The sequence below is a fragment of the Pistacia vera genome, unplaced genomic scaffold, assembly GCF_008641045.1.
Source record: "Pistacia vera cultivar Batoury unplaced genomic scaffold, PisVer_v2 Contig218, whole genome shotgun sequence".
Lineage (NCBI taxonomy): Eukaryota > Viridiplantae > Streptophyta > Magnoliopsida > Sapindales > Anacardiaceae > Pistacia > Pistacia vera.
The window spans coordinates 1,170,734-1,195,745 of NW_022196022.1; the positions used below are offsets into that span (position 1 = coordinate 1,170,734).

The 25,012-nt window shown below is 36.7% G+C and overlaps 2 pseudogenes; both read right to left on the minus strand.

The window, feature by feature from the left end:
• Positions 1 to 284: 284 nt before the first annotated feature.
• LOC116130205 lies at positions 285 to 6,342 on the minus strand (annotated as a pseudogene).
• A 3,946-nt stretch (positions 6,343 to 10,288) lies between these two features.
• LOC116130276 lies at positions 10,289 to 11,921 on the minus strand (annotated as a pseudogene).
• Positions 11,922 to 25,012: the final 13,091 nt, after the last annotated feature.

The window sequence follows — 25,012 nt, forward strand, 5'->3', positions numbered from 1 at the left end:
ACCAATATGTATACAAAGCTTTTACACATTAGCACATAATTTACTGAAAATACTAAGAAATTGGCTACCTAAAATCTTGCTCTGACTTTTGTTTTTTCTCGTCTTTGGTATAATGATTCTCGTATAGAACCAATGTATATTTATAATACTTGTGAGGTTTCCTTAATCAAGTAGGATTATTAGTTTTCCTAATAAATGATTCTCTTTTGAAACTTGGTTTCTTTGGGAGGACGTAACTGAATTTATATAAACTTAATTCTAATTTAGTCTTCTTTCACAACCTTTTACTGTTGTTGTTGTGGTGGCATGTGAAACTTAGGTTCTCTAGGTATGGTTGGATGCTTCTTTGACCTCAAACAAACCAAACCAAGAATTAACATTATTCAGAAATTGATACAAGTAGTTAAATTGAATAAAGCCAGTATTAGCTACAAGGTTTTGTAGAATGAACATCATGCACTCATGTTCCTATTACCTTCTGGGCATAAAGGGTCTGTCAAAATAGGGCATAACTGAAACTTCATTTCAAAAATAATGTCTTTTCAAGTCATGTATGTACCTTCTTCTGCCTCTCTCTTTCCATTTTGTACTGTTCAATTAGGTTCATCTTCTCTGCTACCTGAGTAACACATAAAAACACAAATGATCAGTTCCTTTCTCAGGAGAATTTACCACAATGTTTTACAATCTAGTGAGGACCGATAAGTAAACAGAGTGGAGAGTGGATATATGCACAAGCACTGCCAAAAAAAATTTTTAGCCTTCAAAAGTTAAGCATCATTTGAGGTGTCTACTCTTAAATTTTATGTGCTCAGCTGTTTAGAAAAATGGCACAAAAACTGTGTTATTTCTCCCGTTACACAAAAATTGTGCCGTACTTGATATGAGTGGTAAGAAATCCTAAGATATCCATCTGTGAGGCCTAGAGCTAAAATTGCCGTAAGAGTTTTCCAGAAAAGCAGAAAGAAAGGGACTCAGTAACCGTGTAATATATTCTGATGAAATGTTCAAAGATGTATGAAGAAAACAGGTAAATGTTGCCCTTTATGGAGTCTCAAAGTCAGGCACCTGCTTCAATTTTCTGTGACTATCTGTCATGAAATTGTTCATGGACAGTATGTGGCACGCTACAAGGTTCAGCGTAATAGGCTTTTTTTACATTTCAAGAGTAGTTTTTAACTTAAAGATGCAATTAAACTTGCACAAATTGTAATTTCTATTGTATACAGAAATTAGTACAGGGAGCTCCATATCCAAAGTTATTGTAAAGGAATTGGAAAATAACCTGATTGTCAAACTCAGCACGCTCCATCGCCCGCAAATCACTGTGGAGTTTTAAGTCCATAGGCCCCGTATTTTCTTTAAGTGGAGGTGTAATTAGGCACGGCAATTACAAAACACAATGCCAATTCAAATCAGCTCGCTAGCAAATAATCATCCAAACTGTAAAGACCTTGACTACATTCTAGCAATCAAATGAAGAGGCCAAATTCTCCATTTATATTCGTAATGGACTCACCTCTGGTTCATCTGTTGTCCATGGAAGGCCTTGAGCTATAGGAATCCGCAGCTTCTCCTCCACTTGTACCATTTCTTGTATCTTCTTCATAAATTCTTCCTCTTTTTGTCTTCCCTTTGCTGCAATAATAAACAAATTACCAAAGATCACAATGAGCATCACAATCACTACAATTATAAGTTGAAAATTTCTGGATCAAATCAATTCTCATTTAAAACAATATCTATCTACTTCTGTTCTTAGCTGAAATGGCTTTTGGCAAGTGGCTTTTAGCTACTGCTTCTTCCATCTTCTGCTTCCCATTGTCCCACACGATTCAGTGCTCTAAAATTCATACCAAAATTACCCCACAAAAATAAATCATTAACTCGACATTCAAATATTCCTTAAGAATCAAACACTCACAGAATAAAAGAAGCACAAGAGAGAATATAGAAGAGAAGATTAGCTTACATTTCTCCGGCTTCTCCTGCCTCCATAAGAAGTCCAGCTAGAAATACTTCAAAAAGAATCCAACATGAGAAAAAATAAAAAGAATCAAATTTGAGGTTCATTCAAATTTCAATTGAATCAATCTGACTCAAAGCACTGCTACCAACCTTCCTTGGCTACTATCTCGCGAAGATGAAATCGAAGCACGCGAATCCAAACCCACATTCTCCGCAGTCAAGGTCAATTAGCCCTCGGTCTCTTCATCCAAACCCACATTCTCCGCAGTCAAGATCAATTAGCCCTCGGTCTCTTCATCCAAACCCAAATTTCAATTGAATCAATCTAACTAAAAAAGTTTTCGTTAATTTTAAAATTTTATTATAGAGAGTGTTTAATTAAATTAACAAATATTAAATATTAAAAAATAATCTTACCGAACATATTTTTAAATTTAAATTCAAATTATATTCTTGTAATAATAATTCAACTCAACTTTTTCAAACACATTACCCAAAATAATAAAATCCTAACATTCACATTTTGATCCTCAATATTCTGATCCACAAGTCCACCCGTCTCAATCTCTTCACCGACCAAATTTTTATCAAATTCATCATTCTCTTCACCAAACCCACTCTTGTTCTTAAAAAACTTTTCTTGCGAAGCCCTTAAGGTCTCATAAGCCACACACAGACATTTCCTCACATTACCTCCACCAAATCTGTCCTTACACTCAACATTTGAACTCAAAGCCCTCTCTTTCTCATATTTCTTTGAATCCTTAATTCTTGATAGGCTATTCGCAAGTATACGAAATCGCGTAAGTAATAAAACTCAAATAAATAAGTATCGAATCCCATGAAAACTTCTTACCAGTATCAAACTAATTTATTTTATTACTATTCGATAAAACATAACTATTACTATTTGATAAAACGGAATTTTATGAATGATTTAATGAAAAATAAAACAAACTAAAAACTCAAACAAGAGCAAAATTTTATTAATACTTTGGTAAAAAAATCAATATGACTAAACCTAAGGCACAAATTTCACATCAATTTAATCATATGCGTTGACAATTGTTGCTAACCTAATTAAGTTTATTGCAAAGGCCAAATTCCCTAATATTCCGATAATTTCCTCACGAACAATTATCAGATTAACCCTTAATCAACAATCCAGTAGATTTAGAAGCTAAGAGATCATTAAGTTTTATGGATTTTACCAGAGCCTCACAAATCACAGTAACTTATCTCTAACGTTCGTTCAATCTATGATTCTATACGTAATTAGGCTTCATCTCTCGATCTCAACCCAACTTATGATATCATTTAACTCTCAGATCCATAAGAATTGAAAGCATTACACACAATAATTAAACTTAAAATTAATATTCAATTAAAATTAACAATAATAAAGTCAACACATATTTATAAATTGGGCTACATATTTAGTCATAGAAAAGTGAAAAGATTGCCCAACTATAAAAGAGTAGTGTTATGCTTACTCACGAACTTACTAACCACTTTACTCACCTTTGTTAAAATTACATATGTTATTCGTATTATGCTTATGGTACCCGTACTATGTTTTATATTTACAAAGGTTAGTAAATTCGTGAGTAAGCATAACATTATTGACTATAAAAACAATAAATCAGCAGCCAATTTAATTAGAATGAAAATAAATTGAATTACACACATCAACCTGGTACCTACCATGTTAGTTATACTAGGCCAAAGACTTAAATGAATAGTCAAGCAAGTTATTTGCTCTCACTAAGTATAGGATTCGAGCCCTTCTATAGACACTTTGCATGACCAATAGACTCCCATTTCGAACTCGAGCTTCTATTGTTATATGGAAGATTCTCTACTTAGGTATAAGGTTTGAGGCCTCTCATAGACATCTCTACAACCAACAGACTCTAATCTCTTTACGTTTCTTAAGATGAAGCACCCTTTCAAAAGATTTTGAGACCATACAATTGAAATGATAAATAGTGAAATTACCTAAAAACGATTTTGGAACCAAATGGAGTTTTGAGTTTTAACATTGAACAAAAATACAAGATAAATGAATTTTGGAATACATAATTCTTATAATGATAAAGAGATTAAATCAAAGAAAAACCAATCAAGTTTTTTTTTTTTTTTTTTTTTTTGCCTTTTCTTCACAAACAACAGACAAACAGTGATATAATGGGATACAATGTACGGCAAAACATTGAGCCTCTTGCTTTGATCTTGATAGTAACACCATTCCTAGTAAGTGTTCCTAAATATGTATGATTTACGGGCCCTGTCAACACATCACGTGCGGTGAAGTAGTGTTGGTAATAACAAAGGCTCCATTTGGTTCGTTATTCTGATAGTTTTTAGAATAATCTTTTGAAAAAAGTTAAATTGGGCAGGTATTACAATGTAGAATTTAAAAATTAACAAAAATATCCCCTATGTTTGTTTATTTACTAAACACCCCTATAATAAAATATTAAAAATGAACAAAAATACCCCTAACCCACCCATTAAATACGGACAGCCGGCCACCACTATGGAGGGTGGCCGGAGTGTTTTTGTAATTTCTAAAAAAAATATTTGGGGGTGTTTAGTTAAATTAAAAAATTTAAGAAGTTTAAAAGAAATTAAAAAATATAGAATAATATTTTGGAAATATTGATGTTTTACTATTTAACTTTTTGGGAATACTAATAATAGTATTCCCAAAAGCAAAACAAACAAAGCCAAAACATTTTTCTAAAATTTCAAAGAGTAAACGACATGTTCATGTTCACACCCATGGTTTTCTCGAATCTTCTCCCACCCTTGGGTTTTATAAATTTCATATTTCTACCCTTAAATTAACACCGTTAATAATTTTTTGGATTTGATTCAATATAAAAATACCATTATCAAACTACCCTTAACAAATAAATTAATAAATTACTTTTTCCCCTCACGTTAATTTTTTTTTTTTCGTTTTCCACTTTCTTCTTCCTCGCATCTCTCCTTCCTTTCTTTCATTTTTTCTGCCTCTTTTGAACCATCATTTCTTTCCATCAACTCCTCCCTTTCTCCTCCTCTGCTTTTTTCTTCTCTTCTTATTCTTCTTCTTCCCTTCTTTTTTCTTCTCTCCTTCTCTCCATGTGAGTTGGCAGGTANCTAATGCTATAAAGCAAACAACATCGGCATAGAGAATATCAAGGAAATGATATGTGTATCCAATGTTGCACTCATAGACTCATTTGGTCGTAAAGATCTGGAGTTGTAACGTTAAGATCTGGAAAACAATTTACCGCAGGTAAAAGGTTTAAAAGTAGCATATGGAATGAGATCATCATGAATTCTTTTATGTTAGGATTATTTTTGAATTAGGATAATTATATTAAGTCTTTATTTATAATTATGCTATTATCTTATTAACTTTTTATAATTAGGATAAAATATTTTATTAAATTTAAATTAGGCAATTAGAGTCATTTTTGGAGTCATTGGAGTCAAGTGTAGGACTATATAATAGCCTAAATCTAGATTGTGGTTATCAATGAAGAATTTTGTCAATTAACCTTTCTGTCTCTTGTTCTTGGAGGTCTCTGTTCCTCATATAAACAGATCATATCCGAATGATAGAGTTTGGGATATGATCTGTTTATATGAGGAACAGAGACCTCCAAGAACAAGAGATAGAAAGATTAATTGATAAAATTCTTCATTGATAACCACAATCTAGATTTAGGCTATTATATAGCGACTCCAATGACTCTCAAAAGGACTCTAATTGCCTAATTCAAATCTAATAAGATATTTTATCATAATTATAAAATATAATAAGATAATCCTAATTCTATCTTAATAAGATAATAGCATAATTATAAATGATAATTACAAAAGACTTAATTTAATTATAAAAGACTTAATATAATTATCATAATTCTAAAATAATCCTAATATTGCCTTCCCTTTCAGTTCAACCTTGTCCTCAAGGTTGCGAGGTATTGCACCACGAGAAATCATTTGGCGCAACTGAGGTCCAAAGCAATAAAGAGACGACAAAAGTTCCACCGGAGTGAGATCGGAACTTATGGAAGGCTTGGTGAGGGTCGTCGGCAGTGGTGGAGGATTGTTGTTATCATGACCGAGAGGGACCAAGGGAAGGTCAACCGTAGATTGGTGGTCGACGACAACCGTGACATAACCAGCAGAATGGTCGATGGGGCCCACTTGAGAAATGACTTTCAGTTCTAAGGAGAAAGTCGTGAGTTGCGGATCTGTGCCTTCAAAGCGTGGCACCTCCAATCGGAAAGGCTTAAAAGGTGGCGTAGACCCAGAAGAATGCAAACTTGAGTCGAGCGGGGGAGTGTCATCGCCACTCGCATCACTATCCCCCATGAGCTCTTTTTGTCGCCATCCTTGTTCTAGCTTGGCATCAATTTTAGTGCAATAGCCGTCAAAAGACTCTCTAGGGAGTTAAGTTTTGCCTCTTGAGCATCCAATCTAGCCCTATGTTGAGAGACAAGTTCTTCCATAGCCTTTAGGTGAGAAGAGTCAGCCATGTAAAGGGAACGAGAGCACCAATGATAGGGTTTGGGATAAGATCTGTTTATATGAGGAACAGAGACCTCCAAGAACAAGAGACAGAGAGATTAATTGACAAAATTCTTTATTAATAATCACAATTATATAGCCTTACACTTGACTCCAATGACTCCCAAAAGAACTCTAATTGTCTAATTTAAATCTAATAAAATATTATATCCTAATTATAAAAAGATAATGAGATAATCTTAATTCTATCATAATAAGATAATAGCATAATTATAAATGATAATTATAAAAGACTTAATATAATTATAAAAGATAATTACAAAAGACTTAACATAATTATCCTAATTCTAAAATAATCCTAACATTTTACTTCCGAAGCTGCTTGTTTGTGGAATATGGATGCCGGCATATTGATGATGCATATGCCTGAGGGTTTATGCTGAATAATTAACATATAGAATATTGTAATGTGAAAAGAAAAGAGATCCCATTAATTTAAGGGTAGACTGTATTTGTCAAGCAAGGGTGTCTCATAACCTTGAAGTTGCAGAATATTATCCATTAATAGAGAGACAAAACGTAGTATTCACATCTATAGAATATAGATACAATACAACGCGGGAATGTATTTATTAATTTACGTTAAGTTGTAGATAAATATTAAATACTATCTTGTAGTTGTTTTGTAGGTTCATAACATTTACAGATAAACAGAAATCACCTTTTGGTTTATCTGAACTTTCTGCAGTGGGAAATGAAGAAAATTTTGTTTTCTTGGCGTATTCAGCTACCTAATTTTGTTCCCACTTTGAGAGAATTTTTAACAATTATCCATAGAAATAGTAGATAAATCTATTAAATATAAAATTTACAGAAAACAAAGAAGAAGAGAAGATCAAATGTATGTAGTATTTAATGGGTTTTATTACCGCACTGATGGAACAAGGAAATTAAAAACAATACTAGGAGAAGAAAGTGTTTTGACAAGGCCATTTTTGTTTGAGTAATGCTATACTTATAACTTTTTCTTACAAACTTCAATTGCAATTTATTAGGTGGGACTTAGGTAGAACCTATTGCGAGTTGATCAATTGCGAGCTGCTACGTTGGAGTTGAGAGAGGAAGTTTGTGAGAAGAAGTTGTGGGTATAACATTTTCTTTTTTGTTTTCTAATTTGAGTGTGTTAGAACTCAAGCCCAAAAGAGAGTCCAACCCAAAAAACTGGCTTGATAGGTGAGAGAGCCTCTAGGCTTAAGTACCACACTTGGTGGGTGTGGGATCCCGATGTGGGATCCTAACATTGCACCCCCTTTCAAGAGCTGACGTCCATGACGGTTTTCACTTTATCAACACTAATCCAACGGTAGCCCTTTCCCCCTTTATGTGACTTCATTTACTCATTAGTTATTCGATGCAACATCCCCTCTTAAAGAGAGTGCACTACACATTAATCTAGCCTATAGGTAGCTCTTTTCGCAGCCTAACTTTCAACGAAAGCACCAATGTTAGAACTCAAGCCTAAAGGAGAGCTAAATCCAAAAGACCGGCCTGATAGGTGAGAGAGCTTCTAGGCTTAAGTACCACATTTGGTGGGTGTGAGATTTCGGTATGGGGTCTTAATTGAGTGTCTTTTGTTTTATTAAAGCATGTTAGCAATAAAGGAATTTAAAATATATATATCACTGTTGATCAAATTTGGTACGTGCTGTAGTTGCCTGTAGCGAGATTGAGGGTATATGTGATAGTTTTGAAACTAATAGGGGGCAACAGAGTTTTCTAGTTTTTAAAATTGACAAACCCACCCGTATTCGAAATATGTAAAAATCGAATTGGGTACTTAGAAATTGGATAAAAAAAACCCTAGAAGCTAAAACCTCTCTACGACTCCGCCGATCTGCCCCTGTCGTCGACGTCGCCGTCCCGTTCGCTATTGCAATCTCAGTCGTCGCAGGATCTTGAAATGAAAAACATGGCCTCTCTTTGTTTGACCCGATAGCCCCTTTTACCGTCTCTGTCTATACTTAATTAATCCCCCTTTAACTTATCTTCTTCACTTGTTTTTCTTTAAAACTTCTTTTTGTTTGGCTTTTAATTCTTAAAATTATGTTATGCTCTTGATGATGATGATGGCGGTGGTCATCCGGTAAGATCGATGCTTGCTCGTTGTTTTGAATACCCTTTGTGCGTTATTTGATGCCGTTCAGCTGTGCTTCTTCTAATCTCAGGTAGACCTTTCAAATTTTAAGTTGATCAAGCCGACTAGGTTTCAAATTTTTGTTCTTTATGTTAAATTTCTGCTTTGAAATTCTATTTAAACAGCTAAATTTGATGTTGTTTTGTTATTGGGAATTTTGTTTCAAGGTTTGATGCTGTAAGGACAGCTGCTCGAGCCAACTCCGCCAAGGGAGGTTGTTGAGAGATTCTTAAACATTAGGGATTTATTAGGAGATCCTTAAACCTCAGGGGAGGTATCGATAATAAATACTCCCGATTATAATGGGTTATGACTTATGACCAAACCGCGTTTCTCCCCCCTTTATTCTTCACGCAACTTCCAGGAAATTTCCACATAGAACTTTCATTGAAACCTCTGAACTAATTGCTAAAGTTAAGTCTTCTGAATGAGAAAAAGAGCATTAACAATACTTCAATGGAAACTTTCCAGTAACCCTCCATGAAATTTCTTAGCTTCCGTCGAAAGCACTAACACGCCACTACCCAAGAACCTGCCAAGATCTTACAAATATTTCTAATCTCTCCCACATCACTCTATATATATATAGACATAATCCCAACATTGTTTTCACTGCTCTACTACCTCTATTATATCAACTGATTTCAAGAATGAGACTTGGTAGATTCAGCTTCGCGTTTGTATCAGAGTCCGATTTAGAGGCATGCACTAGCACTACACAGAAAGAGTACCTACGAATCTACATCGATGAATTGGTATTTACTTTATCTTGTATAATCACAGTACTAATCCTGCAACTCCCTATGACTAATATCAATGGTAAGCCCGTACCCGCTTTTATTTTTGCTACTCAACCCTCTTCTTTCCATGCCTTTCTTATATTCATTATGGCGGCTTGTTATACTTCCATTTGCTCCATTTATCTCCGAGAACGAAAGCCAAAAGTAGCAAGGTTGTACAATGGTCTTGCTGTGGTTACATTTGCGGCAAGTCTTCTAGTTCTGTTGGCGGCAGCTGTTTGTGCCGGGTTGAAGTCGTATCTTTCGCTTAATTCTGCTATGAGCGCTGCATAGATTTCACAGAATCGCTTAATTTTGTTATTTCTTATTGTCTTCTACATAAATGTGTTGTATCGCTGTACCAAGAAATCAATATGATGTCTTTCAGTTAACTAAATTGAGGTTTAAACATTGTTATTGTCTGATTGAAAATTAGGTTCCTACAATACATTTAACAATAACAAGTATGAAACGGGAGACCATAAAAACAGAACGATATATATACTGAAATTTTTCTGGGCACATTACCGCATTAACAGAGTGCAACTGAAATTAGCTCACTCTGGCAAGCTAAATGAACAGCTAGATATATCATAAAAGGATTCTATTATTTTACAAATGCAAGCTAAATAAAGAGTAATGCTACATTTACATCATTTTTATTACATTATGACTATTTTACTAATAATAATTCTATTATAATATTAAAATTTCAAAATAATTAAAAATTTGTGAAGTTATAACATATGTCAGATATAATATAATAAAAATGGTATAAAGGAAGGTGTAAATGTAGCATTACTCATACATAAAATGTCTAAGCAGAATACTCCAAAAATGGATAGTCTGTATAACCAATAACAGGACCAGTAATATACATTGTGCTTCTGTCATGCTTCTTCAACCCTGCGTTTGGCTCAAATCGTTTCGGCAAATCAGGATTAGCCAGGAACATGCGACCAAATACAACTAAATCTGTGTAATTTTCTGCAACAGCCTTGTTACCATTCTCTTTATTGTAGCCTCCAGCACCTATGAAAGTACCCTTAAAAGCCTTCCTGATAGGAAGTAAACACTGCAGAAGTTCATACTCATCTACAGTTTTAATCCTCGGGGACTCGATTATGTGCCGATAAGCAATCCCAAATTTGTTAAGTGCATTGGCCATGTACAAACCTAATGCTTCAGGATTTGAGCCAACAGCCTTCATGTAATGTTCATAAGGTGATAGTCTTATGGCAACTTTATCAGCTCCAATTTCATTTACCACAGCTTCAACTATTTCTAGAGCAAAACAACACCGATTCTCTAAGTTTCCACCATACTTTTCAGTTATGTCATTTACTTTATCTTTCATGAACTGATCGATCAAGTATCCGTTTGCTCCATGGATTTCAACCCCATCAAAACCTAGGAAATTTTAAAAATAAGGGAAAAGGGGTGGTTTGAGTTACGGAAGATGTGAAATGGAGTCACCTGCTTCAATGGCATTACGTGCAGCAAGCCTCAAATCATTCACAATTTGGGGGATTTCATCGGTTCTCAATGAACGAGGAGGTGGCCAATCTCCTCCTCCCAGGCCAGGCGTCACTCCCTTATTGGTACATGAGATTGGAGCTTCACCATTTGGCTGATATGCTATAATGAAATTGATGTAAATATCAAACAAGGAAAGTAAAATCAAGTAAAATAAATTGTTTGTTATGATTGTTTTCACTCCTTTAGATGTTGGGTTTAAAGTATGTACTCTTGCATATCCGAATTAATGATACTATCTCTTTCACCTGTGGATGCAAACAGGTTAAGCTGAATCATGTTAACTATTGTGTATCTTTGTGATGTGATTTTATATCCATGTTATTAATCTCGATATTTCACTACAAAACTCCTAACAAAAGTTTGATCATACCATAATTTAAGACTCGGCCGACAGGACAAATTTGGCAAAAGAAGATGCCTCTCTTCTCATGTACAGCTTTCACAATCGGTTTCCAAGCTTCAACTTGCTCTTTTGTCCAAATTCCAGGTCTGTTTGGGTACCTTCAAATAAATTTCTCGATAAAATTAACATCATTTTCTTGTTGAATTAATGAGATTTAAGGGAAAAATCAAAAATCAAAAACACCCTCGTGCAGTAACAGAGACTCCGGTTGCTTCAGCAATGAGAAACCCAGCATTAGATATGCGCTGAGAGTAATATAAGATGGCATGAGGTTTAGGGATATTGTTATATGATCTAAGTCTCCCCAAGGGAGGCAAAACCATTCTGAAATTTTAACCAATATAAATGAATCTGTAATTAACTCCCAATGGTTTTAAAGATTTTATATTAGCTTCACAACATTAATGGAACAATTCCTTTTGCAGAATAACTAACCTGTGAGAAAGATTGAAGTTTCCCATTTTTTGGGGAGTCGGAAGAGGAGTGTGGTGGTGGTGTTGGCTTCCATTTTTATCAGTCTTTGCCTTCTTCTCTCTCTGGTTATTGCTTCTTCCTTTCAGTATACTACAAAATTTTCAACTGGTTTGTTGAAGTGTGAACAAATAAACTAAATTTTTTTTAATTAATTATTTTAGACGCGGAGCCTACCCTATGCGCGTACGGTTGAACCCGCGGGTATCCATACGGTTCACTCAAGTTTTCAACTTTATAATTACACCCCCACAATTTATGCAGCTTTTATTTTTTAGTGAAGATGAGTTGTTTACAGTCACACACCATTTAGTGAAAATAGTGGACCATACTTTTTTATTTTAAATTATAAAGGAGCAAGTGAAAGAGAAATGGGTGCACGCCTTGGGCCCAAAATATTAGACTCGTACTTAGGGGTGTTAATGAGCCGAGTCGAGCCGACTTTTCGGCTTAACGAGCTCGGCTCGTGAGAGAGGATTATTAATCGAGCCGAGCTCAAGCCGAGTCGAGCCACAGATTTCATGACTCGGCTAGGCTCGGGAAAGAGTTGGGAATATTTCAAGCCAGCTTGCGAGCCAACTCTCAAAAATTCAATTTTTTTTAAGGAAAAAAAAAATAAAAAAATTCTAGCCATTGCCATTCTTGGACCCACTTCATGCACTTCCTTTTCAGCCCAAAACGCCTTGTGAATCTAATTGGAAATGCCAAGCAATTATTTTTAATGTCTGTTTCTTGTTGTTGTAAAATAGCGCTCTTTCGCAATTGCGATACAGAAAGGTGATCATCCCAGAATAGAAGTTTCAAGCCAAGACGATCATCAGGGAGATGGACCATAGAAAATAAACTAGGAATCGCGGCCAAGTGTCGGCGAGACTTCAATGGGTCTGACAGCGATAGCTCTACGACGCAAATCCGATGAAGAAGACGTGGTTCATGGTGAAGAGTTGACGGCGATAGCTCTGCGACGCAAATCCGATGAAGAAGATGTGGTTCACAGCGAAGAGTTGACGGCAATTGGGAGGTGTGCTGGTGCTGCCGACAAACTGTGTTGGGGATCGATGAAATTTAGGGATTATGGCGAAGAGTTACGGCAAATGAGAAAGTGTCGTGGTTTTAGGGATTAAAAAATCGGGGGGGGGGATTTTGTCATTTTTAAAACTTTTACTGTTAAATTTTCATTTTAATTCCCTGTATTTCAGAAAACCCCAAAAAAACCCCCCATTTTTTCGAGTCAGGTTCGGCTTGCGAGCCTAACGAATCGAGCCGAGCATGGCTCGAACTCGACTCATTTTGTCTCACGAACCAAGCGGGGCCGGCTCGTTATCTGACGAGCCGAGCCGTTAACGATTCAGACTCAAACTCGGCTCATTCTGTCTCACGAACTGAGCGGGGCCGGCTCGTTATCTGACAAGCCGAGCCGTTAACGAGCCAGACTCGAGCTGGCTCGACCCGTTAAGCACCCTTACCCGTACCCTATCCTATATGGGTATGGGTTGACCTCTTGGAACTTTATGAAAATTAAATAGAATAATATTCTCCTAATAACATAAAAAAAGCTAGACATTAATTCATAAACAAATGAGAATTATATTTGATTTAAAAAAAAAAGGGAAAAAAAAAAGAAGAAAGAGAATAAATTTCAAAATTTACAATTTTATCCTTGTTTTATAATTTGACCCTAATATAAATTAAAAGTGAGGGCTATAGATAAATTGCATGGGGTTTAAAAATTATTTTCCTTTGTTTATATTTTCAAATCTCAACACTTCATGATTAATAAAGAATTGTCTTTAACTAATTAATTAAATAAAGGTAAGAACAATAATTACATAAATTCCCCTATCATTTGGGTGTGTAGTTAAGGAATTACTCCTATACTGTTTATTTTAATAAAAAAACTTAATGATAGAGGAATTTTTGTGATTAGTTTAACCACAGGGGGGTTTCGTTAGTTTATTATACTTAAGGGGGTTATTATGAAATTTATGTGGGTTAAATAACACACGAAACCGTTTTACCAGTTAAAATGACATTGTCATCCTATATGTCCAACTTACTATATGTTTCTTATCAAACTTGAACAGTTCCTTTGATTCTCGTCTCCTCTCATTGGTTGAGATTTTTTCTTTATCCTTGTGGACTACTTTAGCTTTTGATTATTCCATATCTACACAACTCCCATCATCACAATTCTTAAATACGCAATTTGTTCCATTTGTTGTTACAGGGATGAAATTCAGATTACCACCCCTCATTCACGCCGTCCCCGTCGCGGGCATATGTCCACCGCCAGTTCTCTACTCCGACGAATTGATATTCCATGCCACCGTCATTTTTACCCCAGTTCTAATCCTGCTACTTCGGATGACATACATCGATGGAAACTGGGTTCCTACTGTTATTTTTGACGAACAAGAAGCTACTTTCCATGCCTTCCTTTTTTGCATTCTGGGCGCCTGTTTTAGTTCCGGTTACTCCATGGTTTTCCGGAAATCAGAGCCGAAGATTGCAGGCGTTTCGTATACTTTTGCTGTGGCTTCCATCGCCACAAGTATTGCAATTTTCTTGTGGGCGGCTGCTTTCTCAGGATTCAGGTCCTGCTTTCCATTATTCCTCAGTATTGTTGCATAAGTTGTATTTCACAGTAACTCTTTGTTAAGAGTTTATTTTAGTTAGTATTGAATATGTCGTTGCTTTGTCCTGTTCTTATGGAAATTATTAGTTATACTGAATCTTAGGAGGAGTCTGTTTTAGTTAGAAATAAGAAATTATTCAAAGAAATTAAATCTATTGCACAATATTCTTAATTTTGGAAGCAATTAATTAATACAAAACTTTGTCGGTGGCTAAGAACTCAGCCACACTGTTCATAAAGAGCCAGACCAAAAACTATGAATAGCACAAACACAAGACAAATCCAGGGGGCGTCATTGAGATTACTGGGGAGAAGAGCAGAAAAGAAAATGGTTACGGCTGCCAGGACACAGAAGAAGCCGAGAAGGTAAAATCCTCTGGCCAGTTTGGGGACAACAGGCAACAAGATGATTCCTGTTAGTGACGCATAGAAAGCAAGCATCAATATGAAGGAAAACAGTTGATAAGGGAAGGAGATGGTAGCCAAAAATGGGTTGTCCTTTTGATTTTGAGTGCATGATGCAGCCAGGAGAGCAATGGCAATGTCGAATGGCAACATTACTATCTTGTTAGCCCATAATTCAAATATACTCCTGAACATGATTCCTTTTTGTTCTGTTTCAGTACTTCCACACTCCAATTGATCATCAATCTCCTCACATGAACCAACAATATTGTCTGAAGATTCTGATTGAGTCGACTGGTTCACCTTTCTCTGAATCATATAACTGCACCGCATTGCTTATAAAATATCCATCTGCTGATCAAAAAGAAAATAAAAACCAAGTTACTTATGGCCTTCTAGTTTTCTATTTGCATGTCATTTGTCTCCATTAATTATATCTTTTGCCTCTGGTTATGATAAAGTACAATCATATAAAAACGAAAACAACAGACAGCTATATAAAAACGAGAACAAGCTCTTCAGCACTAGAGAGAGGCGAGACTCCAGAATCTAGCATATATATTAAATGAAAGGTAGCAGGGAAAAAATTAAGGTTTGAAACCTTATTATATATTCATATTGGAGTAGAGAGGGAGAAGAGAGAAAAATATTTCTTCCCCAATGCCAACTTATATATTATCAGCTTAATAAGAACTCTTGAAATTATCGATGGATCGTCTTGTAAAATGCTTTCAAACATGTCTTGAATATCCCGCAGCAGGCCATCAAACTGATCCTGGATTTATCAAGACAACGAGGGTATGTTCTCCCCAATGCTTTTTTTCTTTGGATTTTACTTAATTTCAGACTGATATCTATGTACTTCAACCCCCCACCCTTATGCTCGTTTCATTTGATTTAAATCATACTTCATGAATGAATTAATACCTTAATTAAAATAACTTGTATTTTAAAAAATATCCATACAAGAAAAAAGTTAACTGAGTAAAGACTGGAGAAGTTTCCAGGTTCTATCGATTGCAGACTCATGAATTAATATTCTATTAGCTTCATAGCCGCAACGAAACTTAATCACCCTCTTGATTTCTCAATCAATCCTAATCTTACAACATTGAAATTTTCATCTCACATACCAAGAAGTGAATTGGTAGATATATGATAGACTTGTTTTATATCGATCATTTTCATTTTTATCCAAGTGGGTAATCTCTTCTGTCTATCTTGGAAATTTCTTAGACCCTTTCAACTTTGACGTATATCATCAAAAATACAACTATTACCGTGGGAATATGATGATCATCAATCACTGCAGTCAATTTTCAGATACATTCAAGAAAACTTAGTGAGAAAATAGCCACAGACGCGTCAGGCAAGACTCGAATATGCTTCCTGTTACTCTAGTTCTATCCATCGCTCTTGATTTTTCAGTTAATCCTAATGCTAACCTTCTCTGAAATTGTCACTGAAACTGGCCTATTGTTAGTAATTAATCAAGTCATTATCATTTACTGAAACAATTTACAAATCTTCCCAAGTCAATTAATCTAGTAATTAAGTTTATATATGCATGTACGTGGGATGTGGATCTATGCACAGAATCATACTATATATATATAGCTGTGTGTGGGGAAAATTTTGATTAAATATTTTGGAAGTATTAGTATGCTAATTTTGTTAGAGATCACAATGATGGGTCCAAAATTAATTTATATAGTGATTTAATCGTTAAAGATTTTGTATTATATAGAGTAAACAACTTTTTCCCACCCAAGGTTTGCCTTAATGACACTTTCCACCCAAAGTTAATATTCCGTTACTATCAAAAGTCGATTCTGGCAGCAAAAATTCTGTCGGTCACCACCATTTGAACCTCCTGTCTCATTTATACAAAACCTCTCTCACTTTGACACCTGATTTTTTGCCAATTGTCGGCCACCGCAAAGCTAGGGTTTCTAGTTCTTAGCTGATTCTAGTGGCAAATATTCAATCGGTCAACACCGTTCGATCTACCAGCCTCCATTCTACAAAATCCCTCTTACCCTGACTCTTGGTAACTCGCCGAACATCAGATGAAAAAGTGAAGTGTATTTTGCGTATTAACAAAATATAAACTTTGGGTGGGAAAGTGGTATTTCGAAACGTTTTGGGTGGGAAGTGTTAAGGCAAACCTTGGGTGGGAAAAGTCTTTTACTTATATATTATATATATAGATAGATCTCTTCAATAATATTCATACCATATTATTTATTCATATATATTTGGATAGAGGGGTACTAGCCTAAATCATGTAACATATGTTTAAGAATAAATGGCAGCTCCAGCTTGAGCCTGATTAATTAGAAACAACAAGTGAATTCATGAACAGTTCTAGTTTTGACTTTCTTTCAATGTTAATTATATATAACGACTACTGTATTATTTGCTTACGAAGTAGTATGATCATTAAGCAAACATCATCGGCTGCAAATGTTATGGGAGTTGCCCTATAGAGTCCAGCACGGGTGTGCCCGTGCTCGCAGCAGGTAGCGTCTCACCCGCTGGTTCATTGCCTGCTCTCCTCCTAGGATCTGCGACCTCCCCTTGCCCCCCGCGCGAACCTTCGGAGGCAATGGTAGTACTGGTCGTGCCCTTGAGGACCCCTCCCGAGCGGAAGGTCTGGTAAGGTTGCGTCCTCTCGAACTGAATGCCCAAGCCCTCTGACTCGGATTCTGAATCCTCGACCCGAAGCTGCTTCCTCTTCTTGGATTTCTAGGCCATGATTTTCTGCTTAGGTCAGGCAGCCGCAGGTTGGGGAGCATCCGTTGCTCGAACCGGTGCCCCCGTCGATGTCCCTCTGACGGGGGGACCGCTAGGGGCCACCTCGGTTGGACCTATGATTCCGACCTGAGGGAAGGTGAACTCCTTTGCTCTCAGCGACCTGGGCACTTTGGGTGGCATGGTCGCTGCATGCGAACATTGTTAGCAAAATAGTTCGTTGCATGCAAATAACAAAGTTAGCTAAGGATACGGATACTTACTCGGTAAGGATTCTAAGGTTGCTTCGGGGTTGAAAAAGCCGTATTTTCGTAGGTTCGCGGTTGTCACGAGCAGCCTCGTGTTGCGACTTTGTTCAGGCAAAAGGTTGAAGGCGATTATTCTGTTGAAGTCAACGAGAGCCGACAACCTGGTCGTCTTGTTTACTACGAAGAAACGAAAAAGTTCATTGCAAAGATTAAAAGAAGGAAAATTCTCCAAGTAAAAGAAAGGAAGACCTACTCGACTCCCTAAACTGGCAAATGCCATCGTAATGAAAAAAGAAAAATTTTATCTCATACGCTCCGACGTTGCTAAGGTAATTGTGTATCACTCCCTTGATCATAGATCACTTTGAGAGGTAAAAAGAGTCAGTGTCTTTACTCTTCTTTAAGTAATACGAGCAGTCGAGCTTTAGTGCGATCAGCTCGCTAAGACCGTTCTCGCCGCATGCGATATACATAGCCACTGCTATCATATACACATTTGGTGTCAACTGTAACAGTGCGACCCCAAAGTGATCGAGGATCGACCTTATAAAAGTGTGGAAGGGAATTAGTGCTCCACATTTGAATATGTTCTCGGAGATCGCAGCCATTCCCTCTAGCGGACTCTGAGCTGTATACGTCCTATGCTAGTAGACATATATGCTAATTACGTATTGGTCTACTGCTTTTTGAATCTCCTCTGCTATGACTATCGACAGGATTTCCTATGAGGGACTCGCTGGGGCGTCTTGCACCGGTGAGCTCATTCCCTCATCTGTTCTAGTCGCTGAAGGGTCCATTTCTTCTGTGGTCTGAAAAAGAACGACATGCGGGAATTACTCAGTCGTCGTACAAAGTTTCGTACGATGACGTGGAAGAAAATATAAACAATATCTTCCTTAAACCCTAGAAAAACCCTAAGAATCCTTGAGGGCCACCCCCAAAGACTCAAACCCTAAAGGAAAGCCTCTTCTCCGATCAACCACCCACAAACGCCCATCGTTATCGTCAAAACAGAAAAAGAAAGTAATAAAAGAATCATCCTTACCTCTTGACTATGAAGATTGAACTTCCTGCTGTGAACGTCAAGTGCGCACCAATCTGAAAGATGAAAAATCTGGTCTCACGAAAGCTTCTTGCTCTTTCTAAAAAAGTGAGTATTGTGACATTGCTTGAGGTGAGGTTGGGATTTTATAGTGAAGGAAGTGGCACTTGGTTTTCCCGAAGCCAAGCGACGTTTGGACGGAAATCATCTCTTGCCGTTGATCGCGACCACGTGTCGTTAATTGACGGGAATGAGTAACCGTCACACTTCGAGAAATCAAATCATCGCTTCCCTTCGTTGAAATAATCGAGCGACGGCTCAATTTCCCTCCTCCAGATTAAATGCGCTCTCATCCGCATTTAATGTCCTGAAAGGGAATGTCGTTTCAGCATGACTTACATTTAATGCGCATGGCTGGCACTTATTGCGCATAGGACACGTCTGTCAGAGCAAAAGGTATTTCATTAATGGATTAGCTGCCAAAGTGCAACGGATAACATCTGAAGAGGTCTTTAGATAAAACACTCTTCGTCGCATGTCAGTTGCGAAGCGATGCTATGGTTAATTGCGAAACGATGTGACTCCTTGCTTTCAGCAAAAAATACGCTAAGTACAACCAGGTCGTGGACCTCTGTCAAGATAAGAGGTGCATCAATACGGCACTGAATAAGGTCTGGTCCAGGTCATAGACCTTGCAGAAGGAGGCCATTTCAGGTTGCCTATACGAAAATGTTTTGCGACCTCCTTGCAGCCAGGTCAGATCAATCGAGCGTCATTTGGAACATATCAAATCAAGGCATAATTGTGTAGTTCTCAAGGTTCAATTCTCAAACCTTAAAAACTAAGGGACTTTTGTTATGCCTGAAAAAACAGGCTGACGTGGAGTCTTGTCAGCATGGGTGGTCAGAGCTTAAGAAAGTTCTACAACCGCTTAGATGTAGCCACGTCGCATTATGATGTGAGTGGCATGCTTATGCCAGTGTAGTGGGTGTACGCTAGGTTGGCAAATGGTTAGAAACGGCCCACGTGTCCAATCCCTACACAAGTCGAGGAAATCACTCGGGCAGGTGAGCAGTGGGACGCAGAGAAGGATTTTCACTGCATCCACCCCACTCGCAGATTTAGTAATCATTACCTTGATTCATCCCACTATAAATAGAGGATTTCTCTCCCATTTGTGGGATTAGCTAATTTCACTTTGGAATAGCATACTCTCTCTCCCTCTCTTGTATTCTCTAAGTTATAACTCAGCTCGCTGAACGCGACCTGATTTCACTCATTAATACAATATCAGTGGACGTAGGATTCGCCTTTTGAGCATCCGAACCACTTTAAACATTGTTATTCACCCTTTATTCAACTAAATACTTCCATAATCACGTGTGACTTCTGAGCCCGCTTAGCATTTCTCACGTGCGAATAGTTGGTGTCAAAATCAAACGTCAACACTTTGGATAGAGGGGTAATAATCTAAATCATGTAACATATGTTTAAGAATAAATGGCAGCTCCAGCTTGAGCCTGATTAATTAGAAACAACAAGTAAATTCATGAACAGTTCCAGTTTTGATTTTCTTTCTATTGGATAAGTACACCCATGATGAAGGGGCGTGAGAAGTGGAAACTGCCAAAGGCAGTTTCTCACGAACCGCTCCCATATAAAAAGAAAGTTTTTCCTTTTAGTAAGAGACCAATACGCAAAGAAAAAACACGCTTTCTCTCTCTAAAATTGAAAAGAAGATACTCTACGCAGTTGATTCTTCCAGGTTCAATTTTTTGCTTCAGAGATAAGGAGAAGAGGTATTTATGCTGTGTAAATTCATTGTAGTTCGTTTATATACAAATGTGATTGCAATGGGTGACTATGATCTTGGGATTACTTTAAGATATATGTTATTCTGTGTTATTTCCAACATTGGTATCAGAGCTGTGGTTCATATTGTTTTAAATTCATACTGTTATGTTAAAGCATGTTACTGGTTTATCAAATGCAGTTCTGGATTTTTCAAATTTTGTACGTAAAAAGTTGTCCTTTTGGTAATGATAATTAGACTATTAGATTCTTTATGGAATTATGAAGAAAATGACTTTTGAATCATAAAAAATGGAGTTAAAATGACTTAGATGTGCCTCTTTAAAGTTTTGGGTTTCGTATGGGTTGATTTCCGGGTCGGGCACCCAGTTGCAGACCCGGACAGAGGTTGAAGACGACAAGGAGCGACATGTCGTTTTGATTCCAACCTTACATATGACATGTTGTTTGTTTTTTACTTCTTTTTTAATAAAAAACGTGCAAACTGTGTGGGTGGTGAGACTTGAACCCAAGTCTACACTTTTTTTCAACCCAACTCACTAACCACTGGGCTACATGTTTCAGTTGTGTTAGCCATATTTACAAATTAAGCTATACTCATTTTCGGCACAACCCAAAACCAAAATAAAAATGGGTCAAGTTGACCCGCAGATTTGACCCAGTACATTAAACGGATTAGTCAAACCCGGTAATTAGTCAAACCCGACCCATTAGGTCAAACAGGTCAGTCAAATCCAGTTAACACCTGACCCGTAAGACCAAACGGGTCAGTCAAACCCGATCAACACCTGTCCCACGAAGTCAAACAAGTCAACGGGTCAAAATTGACCCGGTTAAATGTGAAACAGGTCGAACCGACCCGAATCCGTGTGAGGCGCGTGACAAGCGCGTGGAGTGCCCTGCCGGCGCATGGAAGCTCCTGCCGGCGTGTGAAGGTGCGTGAAGTATTCTAAATTTGTTTTCTTTTGCTGTAAAGAATAAAATGCATAGTTGGTATGTTGTTATGAGTCTAATTTTTGTTATTAAGCCATAAACACGTATATATATTATTAATCAAATATAGTCAACCTTTATTTGATAAATAAATAGTTTTTTTTGTATTTGTTACAGAAAAATGTTACGTTATAGATGTGCAATGGTTGCTAGAACACCTGCTCAAAAGGAAAGGGTTATGAACATGATTAGAACTCTACAAACTCACACATTGATATTAAGAGACACAGAGGATGAGTTGGTGCAACTCGTAAATAATTTCATTCATGTGAATGAAAAGATTCAGGAAATTGTCTGGATAGGGGGGTTAAAGGAAGATGAGTCGAAATACAAAGTCCTAAGAGAGACTCTTGGTTACCCTAATCTCGCTGGTCTCCTTGATATGGTTTGGAACAAGCTGAAAGTTCAAAACTTTAAAGATGACAATAAAAATTATAGACGTTTAGTCAACAACTACATCAAGGAGTACTAGATTGGGGTGCAAAAAACAGTTGGTTGCATCTATAGGAGTCTCCACTCGTAAAGGACATCACAAGAACCTGGGAGTTCCCTTGCCTAGGGTTAATTACAAGTTAGATAAAGACCTTAGGATAAGGATTATCAGATCCTTCCCAGTTTTAGGAATGGCAGTACACTTATTTCTTTTTTTGGAAATTGTTTGTTTTAATTTCATTATGTTGAATTCTATTTGCATAATGGAATTATTTTTTTTTTTATTTTATTAATTTATGTGAATTATGTTTGAATTATACTATATGATTGTGTCTTAATATAATTTTTAGAATGTCAATTAATTATATCTATGATAATGTAATTGGAATTTTGGATGATGATTGTTGACATTGTTACTTTTGATTCCAACTAATATACAATTATATTGATATAATTAATTAAATGTATATGTATGTTCCGAGCATTGAATAACATTCATTATCCAATTTGTAAATTTTTTTTAGAAATGGCATCTACATGTAAGAGCATGTTTTCCTACTTATAAAGAAAAATTTAACAACGACAATTATGAGATATGCCATGAAAATCCAATATGTTTTGAAGAACAAGAGGTTCTTAAGCTCTTACTACAACCTTGGAAGAGCTGAAGAATGAGTCACAGCTCAACATGACAGACCGTGCAGCTTATGACATATGGAAGAAAAGAATTCCACTGCTTGCATCACTTTGTTGAGTAGCATGGACGATGATCTCATGAAAAGTACCAAGATTGAATTAGCAAAGGACATGTTCCGCCCTTGCTACAAGTTTGGCGGTACATCCATTACCAAACTCCGGTTACTCACTATCAAGTTGTGACACATATAAAAAGAAGCCTGAACATACTATGAGAGTACATTTACGGCATTTGTCAAACATATAAGTGATTTAGAGATGCAGGTCATGTCCTAACTGATGAACAACAGGTTCAAGCTGTCATAAGATCATTGCCTCAAAATTGGAACATATGAAAATACACTTACCCACATGAGGGCATCAGAAATGAGAAGATGCCATACGCCATTTGGAACTGGAAGAAGATCGCCTTAATGCGAGTAAGGCAAATACTGATGTGTATATGGCTGGTTCTAGTTCACATGGTGGGAAGGGATCTAAATGTAAACTCCAAGGTGGATCCTAAGAGAAAGGCAATACTGATAGGCTCAGGGAAGAGAGAAAGTTTTTTAAAACGGAAAAGGAAAGCATCCTGCAGGAAAGAAATATGGCAAAGGTGAAATACTATAATTGTGGTAACAAGGGCATTTTGCTCGCGATTATAGCGAGCCAAGAAGTAATTACTTGTTTGCACAAGTAAGTTTATAAATGTTTCCAGTTATGTTTTTCTAACTGAATCTCATCCTTGTGGACTATAGATTCAGCAGCAACATACCTCATAGCGAAAGACAGGAGTGCTTTTGTGGAATTTCTGTGTTAGACTATTAAACTTGGTTTTATTTAAACTTTTCTAGTACTGTGTCCATTTGTTTTTGGACACACATACTATGGTTGTGGTTATATTTCGGATGGTTTTATAGTACTTGACGTTGCTTATAATTTAGTAATGTTTGTTTTTTCCTTTATTACATCTTCCAATATAATGAGTGAATGTATGGCATGCAAGGCTGGCCATATTGGCCAACAACGAATGAATATACTAGCAAAGAAGGCTTGTTAGGATCCTTAACAAAAGTAAACTTGACTACTTGTGAACATTGCCTAGCTGGAAAAACGCAAGAAAACCATTTGGAAAAGCTAAAAGCTGAAGTTCCATTGCAACTATTCATTCTAACATATGTGGTCCAATGAATATGAGGGCTAGACATGGGCTGTTTATTTCATCACATTTATAGATGATTTCACTCGATATGGTTATGTTTTCTTGATTTCTCAAAAATCAGAAGCTTTAGAATGCTTTCAAAGTTTAAAAACTTAGTTGAGAATCAATTAGATAAAAGATAAAAGTTCTGCGAACTGATCGAGGTCGTGAATATTTTATCTGATCATTTCAGAAATTTTTGTGATGAAAGAACGTCAATTAACTATTCCAAGAACTCCGCAACAAAATGTGTTGCAGAAGAAACAGAATCCTACTTGAATTGGTGAGTCTATGATGGCACAAACAAACTTGCCCTCACCTTTTGGGGTGATGCCTTATTGACTGCCACATATATCCTCAATCGAGTACCATCCAAATCTATTACTACTACACATATGAGTTATCGACAAATCGGAAACCCGATTTAAGTCTCCTAAAACCATGGGGATATGCTACCTATGTTCAGATCCTTCCATAAATATGGAAATTAGATCCAAGGAAGAAATGTATCTTCATAAGATACTCAGAACATTCAAAGGGATACGTCTTCATAGGAAAACAAGAAAGTGGTAGCATCACTGAGTTTGAATCACGAGATGTTACATTCTTAGAAACCGATTTTCCTAAGAAAGGCGAGATAGTAAAGATTTGTTTCTATATAAACATAAGACCAAGGCAATTCTGTTGCCGACAATCAATTGTTTATACTACATCCCAGTGGGAGCAATATGGAAGTTGATGAATCAGTTTCAGATCCTCCATCATTCCCTACTGGCGATCCAACTATGATAGTTGGTCCAGTGGGAGTAACACCAATCAATCTCTAATACGTCGATCAACAGAAACACGTTCCATGTCGACATTTGAGATAGAGGGGGAAATTTGTCTAGTTACTCCACAAGATGACAAGAGCCAAGGAATTTAAATGAGC